At 40.0% G+C, this 13,394-nt stretch overlaps 1 pseudogene; it reads right to left on the bottom strand.

The window, feature by feature from the left end:
• Positions 1–8,642: 8,642 nt before the first annotated feature.
• On the bottom strand, positions 8,643–11,159 carry LOC141282365 (uncharacterized; annotated as a pseudogene).
• Between the last annotated feature and the right edge of the window lie 2,235 nt (positions 11,160–13,394).

Below are 13,394 nucleotides of genomic sequence, written 5' to 3'. Positions count from 1 at the left end.
TTTTTTTTCAAAATCACAATTTGTGTTATTTGTTATCAGAAAAAAAGGTGAAAATGTAAATTCATCCACAGTTTACATAAAAAATACTGACACATATAATTGTGTACACTTGGTATATTGACAACATGGCAACATTTTGACTGTCTTGTTCATGAACAATGACACACAGACTTGCCATTTTGATGGGACTGACATGTTCACTGATGTAAAAATTTACTTTTGAGAGATGAACTAAGACTTTTCACACCTAGTTTTACAGTACTGTACCCTGCATCTCACAAACTTGTAATTTGTTTCTGTGACACTGTAAAACTGTAAAGCAGTCAGTACAGTAACAAAAGGAAAGCACAATGTTTAGGGCCATACAATTTGTTCATTGTACAGTATATAGCCTAAAATGCACTGTACTACTTTATACAACAGTGAACTGGCTTATATTGGTTGTGTCACATCATTTGAAACAAGTTAAATCCATTTTGAGTGGTTGTGTTTAATCAATGACATGTGTGATGACATTTGTAATTGATTGTTGCCGCTTGTGTTTAGCAGTATGCATGACATGTGCATTTTAGTGGAGATTGTGTTTTGAGAATGAGTATGTGTTTGGAGTTTTGCTAAAAAGTCTAATTGAGATCTGCAAATTGTGTTTTATGATGTGAAATGGTTTAAGGTATTGACAACAGACTGCACAATTAGATAAATGAGTTCAGGGAACTGAGAACTTTGTTCAGCCAATGGGGTTTAGTGTTTTAGCAATTGAGAAAAACTGTAACAATTATAAAGTTGAATATTATTCTTTGTTTATAGTAAATAGTTGTAATATGCATATGACTTGCGAATGTAATGTTCAGTTATTTAAATAATCGTGGCTTGATGACGCTGCATGCGACCTCCGCAGGCTGCAGCCTTGGATTTAGAAACGGACAGTATCTGCTCTTTCTTTCTCTCCCTCTCTTGCGCACGCTCACGCGCATCCAGCGAGAAAATCTTTCCGTCTCGTTTACAGAAATGTTTCGCGATGTCCAGCTGGGATTAGTTTACCACGCATCTATTCCCGCTAAATACGCGATCTAATGACTCATCTGAACCAATTACTTTTAATAAATGATTGAAACTATTGATTTCTAGCCTACAACACTGAACTCATGAGACGTCAGTCAATCAGAAACTTAAAGCCAGGTAAATAAATCACAGCTTTTTTGCAAAGAGGGCAAGAAATGACAAGCGAGAGTACATGTTTCTAATAAATGCATATTGTGGCGGAGATGGTAAAACTCTTTATTAGTATCTGAAAATGCCTCTCATTTTCTTACCTGCACAATAAAGGATAACAGAACATTTTGAGTATACTCACATACAACATGTGTTTTTGTCACCACAATTATTTTTAAAATAATCTGTAGAATAGTTTTACTCTATACTTTGTCATTATTTGCCTGGGCTTCTACTTTCAAAGCTAGGTATTAATTGAGTTTTTAACAAAACCAATAGTAAGCAAATGCAGAGAAAATTATGCAATGTACAGTAATAAAAGTTGTTTAAATACAACCGGCCCTTTGAGAGCAACCGTAACGCTGATGTGGCCCGGGATGAAATTGAGTTTGACACCCCTGCCATAGACGGTTCTTTCACAACCGAAAACTCAGTTTCCATGGTTACTCTATCATTACAGATCAAAATAAAATAAAAATAAAAGTCTCTCAGCAAAAATTTATTTAAAAGTTATTTTGGTTACATTTGGCAATCTTTAAAGACATGTTTACTGATTGTTGAGACACACGTGTGTCACTCGAAGCTGTGGGCAGGGCTACAAAAGTGGTCATTGTATTTGGGTTTGGGGAGGTGCTTCAGTTCTACTCTCCGAATTCCTTACTCTGTCGTTATGCTGGCTTGGTGCCAAAAACTGTTATATTTCAGTAGCACGGACGTTTTCAGTTCTGAAACTTGCAGGATGTTCATTTAAGTATGATGACCTCTTATATAACAAATTATCAAGTTAAAATTGAGTATTTGATTCACTCCTTTAAGCATGTAACTAGATCCAAGCAGATTTTGCAGAGGATTGATCACAGAAACAATTTAATTGTGAAATGCAAAACCGGTTTATTAAACTAAAATTACACTACGAAAAACACATGATACCAACTACACACACAAATAAACAAACAATAACATAAAACATATATGAGAGAGAAAGGATAGAAAATTAAAAGAGAGTAAAAGAAGGGCAATATCACTATAGACTTCACTTCTGCACAAACCTCTAAGAATCGCCTAAATTAATAAGGGGTAATAACTTAGGATCATCAAATGAATAAGCGATACTTGTGTTGGCTTTCGTGAGGTGCATGTGCGTGTCCAGAGATGCATGTGCGCGTAAGTGTATGAGGAAGAGAGTTACGATGAGTTTGTGGTCACGTGACGGAGTCCTTGAAGTAGTTCCGCTACGTAGTTCATTCCTTGCGTTATTCTGTTGACCAGATTAATCTGCGGAGATGGTCGAAGTTTGTCCAAGAGTGCCTTACAGGGCAGGGCAGGTCTTACAGCAAGCCAAGCTGTGTGCTACCGCTGCGTGTCCCGGTGTTGAGCAGCGTATTGTGTGCAGGCTGTGAGAACTGTGAGCAAAGGTGAATTGAAATGCAGGCCTCTTAACCTAAGATAAGTCCAACCCATTGAAGTTAAGATGACCAATGTGAGAAGCTGTCGATCAAGTGTGAAGAAAAGTATTTGTTCTCGCCAGACTTAATCTGCATAGATTTTTTAACGTTGAGATTTTGTTTCAATAATAACTTGGATTAATATTAAATGAGTTTAATATCAGTTATGGTAACATGAAGCATACCCAGACAGCAGGTGACTCGCACCGGTTCCGTCTACAAACTGGCAAATCCGTGTTACAGTCACCTCCGTTGTACTGCTCCAATATGGATCGCCCGGGCCAGGTTTTAGTGGGCGGGAACAACAATCACAAGTCAGATTCGGGCCATATCCGTGGAAACGAGCGCGCATCTGGATTTTTTGGAAGAGGATCGAGGTGGCCACAGTTTCTCTCCTACATTACCACACATTTTTTTCAAGGTAATTAAGCATCTAAAGTGTGTTTAAACTGCTATTAATGAATTAATTTGTTGATTATGTTGTGTACTCGCTACCTTTTTTGCTCCTTAGATCGGTTTTGAAAAGCATTAGGAGACTTTTTACGTTATCAGAGGGCATGAAGACGGTCGATGACTGTAAAATTATATATATTAACTAGAAATGCAATTCCCCAGGAATTACCAGTGCATGAAAATGCAAAATATATGATGTAAAATATACAGAGTAAAAACAGATAATGCAGAGATGGTTACAATGGTGTTGTTAGAGTACATATAATGGTTGCTATGCCAAATAAAGAAGTTGCTATGGTGGTTGCTAGGATAATCATGTTGGTTGCTATGGTGGTTGCTAGGCTGACATTGTAATGGTGTTTGCTAGGTTGTTGCTGACAGCTAATTAGTAAAAGTCCCATAATTCAGGAAAATTTCATGTAGAGAAAGTTTATCTCAAGTACCCTATTACTCAACTGTCAGCTGTGTCATTAGCCTAGGCAAGGATAGCATAGGCCTACCAAATAACTAGGTTGCTAATAAAACCTGTTAACACATGAAGTTGGGGGTGACAGTTGATACTGTAGAACTAAAATGTTTAGTTTTAGTATCAGAAGTTGATAAATACATAATTGAAGTCTTTTCCCTGAGTACAACTTGAGTTGATTTATAGACCCTTTTACTGTTAGTACACAATGATGACGTGGCAACGTATACGCGTGCAGTTTGGCAACAGAAGAATGGCAAAAATCAGCAGTGAAGCAACACAGACGGGGAAAGTTATTTTAAAAAGTTGACTTTTTTAACACAGGTACCAGATCCGTGTACTATAGTGGAGTGGATAGAAGACGTTAGCAGATGGCCAAATATAAAGTGGCCAGATACATATATACGTATATTAGTATATTATATTAGTGCAACCAAACGCAACAACCAGACATTTAGATGCTGGAAACTGTAAGGTCCCTTTTCCGGGTCCGCCCACAGGTCCAACGACGGTAGCCAATGACGCGGCAGAAGAATTCTCACGTGTTACTGTCTTTCCTTTACACAACATAACAGAATTGGTTATAGACATTTGTTTACAAACAAATATAAATTAATATACATTACCTCGTTAATTCATCTGACTCCATAATGAAACATTTTGAGAATTTGTTTGTGATTATTAAATTTAGATAAACATTTAATCATTCTTATTCACTCATGCTAACATTGAACTCATTCATTCAATTACCAATGTCATATCAGTCCACACCGGCCGATGTGTGGGTACTGAACACAAACTCAACCGTACTAGAGGTTGTAGCTAAAGCAATTTAACAAAGTCAATCTCTTGTTAAAAGGTTTCCATATAGCTCTCAAACATCGCCAATTAAATATAAAAACATAAGACCATAATCAGAGGTTCAGTCTAGCTCCTTCTAGACGCATATAGTTAAATCATAGAACTACATAACAACTCGATTATGAAGAGGTAATTATAATTACCAAATGCGATTACAAAACAACTTAGTTAAGGTTAAATAATGAATCTGACCATACAAAAACTAGAGGTTATGGCTAAAGCAATTTAATGATACCGCTTCATGTTTACGTGCTCTCATTAAATAGTATCCATATAGCCCCACAGTCGCTTACACCACTTAATAAATTATAACCAGAGGTATAGCTTAGCTCCGGATAATAGGCCTGGCAAACTCGATTCCTTTTAAGGATCCGGGTTATTGTGAGTCACTCACTAAAGTGATCCGGGTTGTGTGATTCACTTGAGTCATTTGAGTCAGTATTGCTAAATTGCCAAGGAAACTCAGTACAAACCCACTTGTAACCGGCTGATCCACGTGACTCGAGATTCTCAGAGCCGGAAACATTGCAGACTCGCAGACCATGGACATGACAGGGTTCCCGCGGGGTCTTAAAAAGTCTAAAATTCAGAATGTTAAATTTAAGGCCTTAAAAAGTCTTAAAAACGCCCAGATTTTTATCATAGGTCTTAAATTTAATTTACACAAGTCTTAAATTTCTTACCTCCGTTCATTCCCGAAAAGCATTGTCCGCAGAAAATAAAATGGTAATTTTAAACGCTGAAGAACTAATCAGTGGCGGAGGCAGAAAGATGGGTGGGTCTCTAAAAAAGAAACCGGCGTCCGCTCTTTGTCAATCCACACAAATCGTGCCATTAGCTATATTACAGGTATTGTTGTCTGAATTTATACTGTGGGCAGGGCAAGAAACAAACCTTAAACTTAGTTTTGTGTAAGCAAATATCTTTTCTGGGTTAATTTAACCAGCTAGCCCGTGGCTTATCTGAGTATTTGACAGGTTCTGAAAAATCAACTTTATTGAAAATCAACTTAAACAGTCAGGCCGTCGAGTAACGAGCCACAAACAGCGAGTCAACTTTAGTGTTACACAGTTTTCAGTTTGGAGGATTTTGTTTACCTCACTGCTCAAAGCGCGTTTACTCCTTTGACTTTAATATTGCTCTCTGCTGCAATGCACTCGAACCTAACGCGCTTCCCCTTCAGCTCTCAACAAACAGCAGCGTTTGGCGGACGGAAAGCAAGAATGTACCGTCATAAATCATATATTGCCAAAAAGCGCAATTGTCTTCTTTTAGGAAAAATTTAAACTTTTTCATAGTGCAAATGCTTCAGGAGTTACGTTTAAATGAAAAGCGGTTGAATCAGAGCGTTTCTTAATCTGAAGGCTGTATTCTCCGGAGGTCAAATAGGAAGGCTGCTGAATACATTATCAAGCCTGGTTTATTAGTTAAGTTAACTGAGCATTACATTCGCAAGTCATATAAGCATATTACAACAATTTACGATTAACTAAAAATAATAATCAATATTTTAAAGTTAATTTTAATGTTAATATTCTGAAACACATAATAAACCAAGAACAGCCTTTTAATGGTCAATTTCGTTTTCTTAATGCAGATGAACATGCATAAACATTATGGGGTGGTTTCCTGGACAGGGATTAGCTTAAGACAGGACTAGGCCTTAGTTTAAGTGATCTCTTATTATTGGATTTTATTTGTCAAAAAACATTGCTGATAGAATTTTATAAAAAATACTACTTGCACATATAAGTGTGATATATAAATATTGTAAATCAATGCATTTCTTGGCTATTTATTAAGAAAAATCACAGCTCTTTGCCTCCAACTCAATGTATTTCAATGGCTCACTATGAGCTTCCAGGAACTAACTGAAGTCTCCATGAATCACGTGACGGCCGAGCTTTTTGGACTTCCATTGTCAGTCTCTTCCTAAAGGGCTATGGATAGAATTTGTCGGCGCAAACACTCGTGGTCTAATAGGGTTAAGCATAATGTATTTCCATGTATTTTGAGTATTTGTTATAATAGTGTGTTTATTTTATATTTTTCTATAACTGAATCAATAAAAATATAACTTTTTGAGAATTTCGGAGATCATTTGAATGCTTCTAGTAATGTGTCGTGTTGGTCTTAAATTTTACTCATAATGGTCTTAAAAGGTCTTAAAAAGGTCTTAAATTTAACTTGCTTGAACCTGCAAGAACCCTGCATGAGACTCGCTCTACAGATCCCACTAACCGGCTGATTCGCGTGGATCAGCCGGAGCCGGTTAGTGGATCTATAGAGCGATTGAAGTCTCCTCAAAAGCAAATCCATAACAAAAGCCTTTCACTTCTGAAATAACATGCTTATAGGTTTTAGGTTTGGTGTGTATGGTCGACCATTTAAAAAAGAAGCCTAATAACAATAGCATAATAATATAGAGAAAATATAGAAAAGAACTGTCCTGCTTATGTAGCCCCCAGAGTCGGAGAGACAGTTCGCGCAGATCAGCCGGTTACGGATCAGCCGGCAGATTAGCTGGTTACGGATCAGTCGGTTACGGATCAGCCGGTTACGAGTTGAAAGACTCTCGAGTCAGAGCAGATTCGCATGTCTCTCGAGTCCGCATTGTTTCCGGCTCTGAGTGAGAATCTCGGGTCAGTTCGCGGCTCGCGCGGATCCACAGGTCTCTCGAGTTTGCAATGTTTCCGGCTCTGAGTGAGAATCTCGGGTCAATTCGCGGCTCGCACGGATCCGCAGGTCTCTTGAGTTTGCAATGTTTCCGGCTCTGAGTGAGAATCTCGGGTCAGTTCTCGCGCAGATCAGCCGGTTACGAGTGGATCTGTAGTGCGAGCGAAGTCTCATCAATAATGTTGAAAGAGGTTTGCGTGTGTGGTGGCGCTGTTTATGGTTTTACATTGAATTGTAGTAGGACTCAACTGATCCGGGTTAATGACACTAGAGACTCGCGACTCATGAGTTAATTTAAAGATCCGGGTTAAAGATCCGAGTGAGTCGCGACTCGAACAGGTCTACCGGATAATAGAACTATCATTCTGATAGTCCATGCGACTGCCCACCAGCATAGTTAAGAGGCAGAATCTAATTAACATGAATTAACCCCGATCAAAGATTTGTGGTAACAAAGGATATTGTAATACTTTATCGTAAATTAGAAAAGCCAATGATACAGAGAAGATTAGAATGAATACAAATGTAACAATTTATTTACCAGGTAAACGACACAATAATTCAAATTCAATTCAATCAATAATCCAAAAGTCAATTCAATCAATATAACATATAAATCAATCGTGAGAAATATAAAGTTATTCAAAACCAACTCAAACGAAATAATACATTGATCAATCACATAAAAAACATTCAATAATATGAAAGCGAATATTCAATTCAAGTAATAAAATACATTGACCAATCATACGAAAACCTTAATGGTACGAAATTAGAAGGTTTGAAAATGTTACCTGGAGATACAAGCTACACACAGCGATCGTGCGGGATATCTGTATACAGATTCCCTGAGTCACTTGCCACTTGTCCTTAAATACCCAGATTAAATAAACATTTATGTAAATAGTCTTTAACAATTGGGATTTGAAATGATTGGATTCTACAAACCTGTGGGAGGCACCTCACCCGTATACTGCTGAGATGGGGTACACCCCCTTGTATTGAGTCATGTTTTTCTTAATTCTGTTAAACCTCGTTTATCCTTTGTTTTTTATTATTGTATAAATATATGAATGAGACCCTTATACCAGTCGCAACAGAACCTTTGCAAAGATAGGAAACATGAACACTTTAAATTGTTATTTGCATGGGATATGACTTTTCACATTATCATTTAATGAAACCTTTGAATGTCCTGTGTCAAGAGTGTAAAGAGAGAAAGGAGGGGCAGAGGGGGTTAGGCCTTTTGGCCGCAGAGTCACAGTTTGAATCAGGATGTGTTGTTTGAAAACCCAAATATTACCCTGTGGGGAGTCCCCTGGGTTCTGGTTCTCGAGGGAGGTGTTGCGGGATCTCGACTCCCTTGCTGTGAGTTCGGGAGGAAACCGGTAGTAATATAAAGATATCTCTTTGAAAGTCCTTGTTGTCTCAAACACCTGTGGCCCCGCTGCGTCTCCCAGGGGGTGGTGCCTTTTGGTCAGGATATTACAGCAAATCTTACAAATTCCCCCTTTGACCGCGGGGGTTAATTACAAGGGTTCCTGCGTGGTCAGTGAAGTCTTTGTAGTGTTGGCACCCATTAAAAAGTCCTCTGTTACTTCTAGACAAAAGGAATGGTTAGCAGGACAGGTTAACCCTCCATAAGTGAAGGAATTCATCTCGCTGACAATACACCATTGCGTGTGCGACACTTGGATTGCGTCCGCATACCCGTGTAATGATTGAACATTTATCAGTTTGCTGTCATTGGAGGAAAAGGGTTGCAAAGTGTTACATGTACAGACAATATAGCTTTGTGTTTCATGACAGCAGGTGCGACTGGTAAATAAGGTCTCAGAGCCCTTTAAGGTCATGTATCCAGTGAGGTGGTCCCATTTTATGATCTGATTATTTACTATTGTACCAATTGAACGAATAGTGGTTGAATTTGGATAAACTTGATCTGGGTGTAGTAAAGGAAAGGTGACAAAAAACCCAATACATCTATTGCATTCATTTCCAGTGTACATCATAATGGTAGATACAATTTCAGAGTACCTTATATTTTTCATTTTTTCTGATTCGTACCATTTGTGTAAGTCCAAAATGTCTATGAGATTTTTTAAAACATGTCTGGGTGTTTTGTGTAAACGGAGATCTAAGATCTCCTGTCTAGCAGCAGTAAACAAATCTTGTGCATATGACCGGCAGGCTAAGTCACGCTTGATGGTACGGGTCTGATTGAATAATGTGTGGCTGACCGCTAGAAGCGCCTGCGCTTCGGATCGAACCGCCTTGATAATGTTTTCATTGCTATTTGTCAGATGTTGAAAACCAGTGGCCACCTGGTCTGCCAACCATGTTGAGAATTGGGATTGTTTGGTTATTTTTTAGTTGTTGGCAATGGAATTAACTGAGCCAAAGAGACCTGCTATGTTTCCGAGCAGGTCTCGTTTTGAGCGTGCAGTTGAGATCTGGACGGCAAGTCTGTTTTTGTAATCAGAAATTAAATCATCGATTCGTGACTGTAGCCATGCATACGTCTTATCATTGTTATCACAGTGATTCACATAAGCGGATAGGATGTTTGAAATGTTGTATGATACATGTGTCATTACTAGATTAACATCATGAAATAATGTTTTGTTAATATTCCCTTTTATCAGTCCACCAGGAGGAATAGGATATAGTTTTGGACAGTCTTTTGGTTTGTTATATCCACAAGTGGTTAAATTAAAACAATGCTTCATTATCCATGAGCAATTTTGTGGCCCAGTGTAATTATCTGGGTCACTAACACATTTACCTACACAATATGTGCCTTCTCTCCGGCTAGTCCAGACAAAAGGTTTTGGCTTGTTATCATCTGGTATATATGAGGTTATATCGAATTTATATTCGGTATAACTCATATATGTGGCATTGATTGTTTCAGTGTGTGTGCACCTATATATGGCAGGCTCTAGATCTTTGATTGAGTAACACATTTTTGGATCTACTCCATTGTTGGTTTTTTCATAGAGAGTGCGCATGCTCCCAATTTTGGCTCCTGGTTTTACTTTAAGTTGATACCAGGCCGTTATGTTATGAAAGAATGTTTGTGCTGGTGTGTCTCCTGAAATGTTTACTACAGGGAGATGGTCGGAGCCTATTCTACAGCATATTTTTGTTGCGCAATTTGGTTCCGGAGCTACTCCGGGAGGCCATATAACTAGATCTTTGGGTGTAAGTGTAGTGAAGGATGTGAATGGCCCCTTTGTGTATTTCCATACCCATCTCCCACATCTCAGGGTGTGTGCGAGTGATACCCTTTGACCCAACTTGATGCAAGTGGGTCCAGTCACTTCCCTCTCCTCCGGCCTCCATGGTATTGCTGCAGCCAACCTAGGAGACAAGATCGAAAAAGACAGTGAATGTTAATTATTTACTTTGTGTACCCTTAAACAGTTTGCACTGTGACATGTGATACCATCTCAGTTTCCCTTTAATGGTGGTGGCCACACAGCTGTTGCATATAGCTTTAACTTCATATGGTCCATGCCACCGGGGCGTGAAAGCACCTTGCTTCACAAAGACGCGTATCATTACCATGTCACCTTCTGAGAATTTTATCTCAGTATTTGGGTTGAAGTGTGCATCATTAGCCAGATCTGACTGTTGTTGTTTCAAAGTTGTCTGTGCATATAACACCTTCATCCTTTCCTGTAACTGTTTTAGCACAGACTGTTGTGTGGCAACCATGAGGGGTCCCAGGTCTGCTGGGGTGAGTTCTGGGTCTATCGGAAGTTTCATGACTCTTCCGGTCATGAGTTCAAATGGACTGATACCTGTGGCTTTAGAGGGGGTTGCTCGCAGTGTTGTTAAAACTGTAGGCAATGCATCAGTCCACCTGTTTTTGTGTTGTGAAATGTGTTTTGAGATGCTTTCTTTGATGCTGCGATTCACGCGTTCCACCATACCAGAGCTCTGTGGCCTGTATGGAACATGGAATCTTTGCTTAATGTTTAGCATCTTGCAGATAGTTTTCATTATTTGACCAGTGAAGTGGCTTCCCTGGTCCGATTCGATTTGAATTGGTGCCCCCCATAGAGGGAGGATTTGGTTCGCTAACACACGTGCCACTGTGTTTGCGTTGTTGTTGCGAGTCGGAATCGCGTCCACCCATTTTGAAAATGTATCAATTATTACAAGGCAATAACGATATCCCCCTTTGGCAGTTGGTAGCGGACCAATGAAATCTAATTGTAAAAACTCCCACGGCCCTTTTGGTGGTTCCGGTCTGCACAGTTTTGTGCGTCCGGGTCTACCTTGGTTGATGGTGGCACATACAATGCATGTGTCACACCATCTTTGAATATCTGATGTCATTGCTGGCCACCAGAAATTCTTTTGTATCAGCTGTTGTGTTTTCGGTGCTGATACATGTGTGTGCTCATGGTACAGTTTTATCACTGGTTTCTGTAGGGCTTCTGGAACAATATATTTTCCATCTCTCAAAATCATCCCTTCCACTACAGTGACTAACTGATCCTGTTGTAAATGCGGAACCACCTCTCCCTCTGAAGTCCACAGCTCTTGTTGATACTGCTTTAAATCAAAGGGAGCGGTCTGAACCACACTCACAACAGGTACAGTCAGAGTGTCGGGCTGCCATTCGTCTCCTTTTACGGCTGCTAATTTTGCCAATTGATCGACGATGTTGTTGTTTTGTTCATTTTCGTCGGGGTTTCGGCTAATGTGTGCGCGCACTTTGGTGACCGATATTGGAGATTCATGCGATTTAATTAGTTGCCAAATTGCATTTATGGTGTTAAAGTGTTTGATTGGTGTTCCGGCGGAAGTTAAGAATTTTCGTAACTGCCATTGAGCCATATAATCATGAACTGCGCCAAAAACGTACCGGCTATCAGTGTATACACAAAGCGGCTCAGGGTGTGTTCGGATTGCTTCAAGTAAAGCAATGAGTTCGGCTTCTTGTGCTGATGTGCCCGCAGGTAGTTTGATTAGCAGTTGGTTGGCATCTGAATTGGGAGAGTGGGGGGTCCACACGGCACATCCTGTATGGAATTTGCCATCATGCCAGTATCTGGACCCATCAATGTACACTTGGGTCTGGTTAGGAAGTTTTTGGTCATGGCTCGGTGCTTCCTGTTTAGCTTGGCATGTGTGTGGGTGACCCTCCACATCTCCCAACAGATGTGGCAAAACTCGGGTGTTCACTGTTGTGATGTCACGTGCTTGTATATCTGCCAACCATCTTGCTAATCTCTGCGAGGACACACCCTTTATTCGTCCCTGCAACAACATTTGTACCGGCGTGTGCACTGTGTGCACGACAACAGGTTGAAAACCTACAATAGGTTCTGTTGTCGTCAGCATCCAGTGAACCGCCAGCACATGCTGTGTGCATGGGTCGAAGCCCTGTTCAATGGAAGATTTTTTACGACTGTAATAGGCAATCGGACGCAATTTTCCCCCGTGGTCTTGTGCTAAAACGCCACTTAATGTGTTTTCATTCGCATCGACCTGTAAATGGAACGGCTTTGACGGGCAAGGCAGACCGAGCGCAGGCGCAGAGCATAAGTGTTGTTTTAGGTTTGTGAATGCTTTTTCATGGTCGTCCAACCATTCGAGCACGTCAGAGGGCTTTGTCTTTCCCTTTATGAGGGCGTATAAAGGTGTTGTTATGTTAGCAAAGTCAGGTATGAAATCTCTTAGATAGTTTGCTGTGCCTAACACCTTTTGCAATGCATTCAACGTGTGAGGGCGGGGTAGTTCAGCGACGCATTTCCGCCTATCATCTGTTAGCGCCCTGTGGCTTTGTGTGATTGTGTAACCCAAATATTGGACTTCTTTTTGTGCAATCTGGGCTTTTTCCTTGTTTAGTTTAAAGCCAGCTTTAGTGTTAGCAGTACGTCATCGACGAGCTATAAGTGTTCATCAAACGAGCCTTCGGTCGCAATTAATATGTCATCGACATAATGAATTACATTTCCCGTGCCGGCTACTGGTCTGAGCGTGTCTTCGAGCGCCCGGTGAAAAATTGAAGGACTGTTATGCCACCCTTGTGGCATCCTGCAGAAAGTGTATTGTATTTGGTTCACGGTGAAGGCCAATTTCCATTGATCTTCACGTCTGATTGGAATAGACCAGAAACCGTTCTTTATGTCGAGCGCGGTAAACCACGACGCATTGGTTGAGATCTGTGATAGTAATGTTGATGGGTTGGCTACTATGGTTGTAGCTTTTGGCAATACTTTGTTAAGACGTTGATAATCAATACAAAGGCGCCACTTCCCATT

The sequence above is a fragment of the Paramisgurnus dabryanus genome, chromosome 6 (genome assembly GCF_030506205.2).
Source record: "Paramisgurnus dabryanus chromosome 6, PD_genome_1.1, whole genome shotgun sequence".
NCBI classification, from domain to species: domain Eukaryota; kingdom Metazoa; phylum Chordata; class Actinopteri; order Cypriniformes; family Cobitidae; genus Paramisgurnus; species Paramisgurnus dabryanus.
The sequence above is the reverse complement of the archived record's forward strand: the minus strand, read 5'-3'. Positions and strand labels throughout refer to the sequence as shown.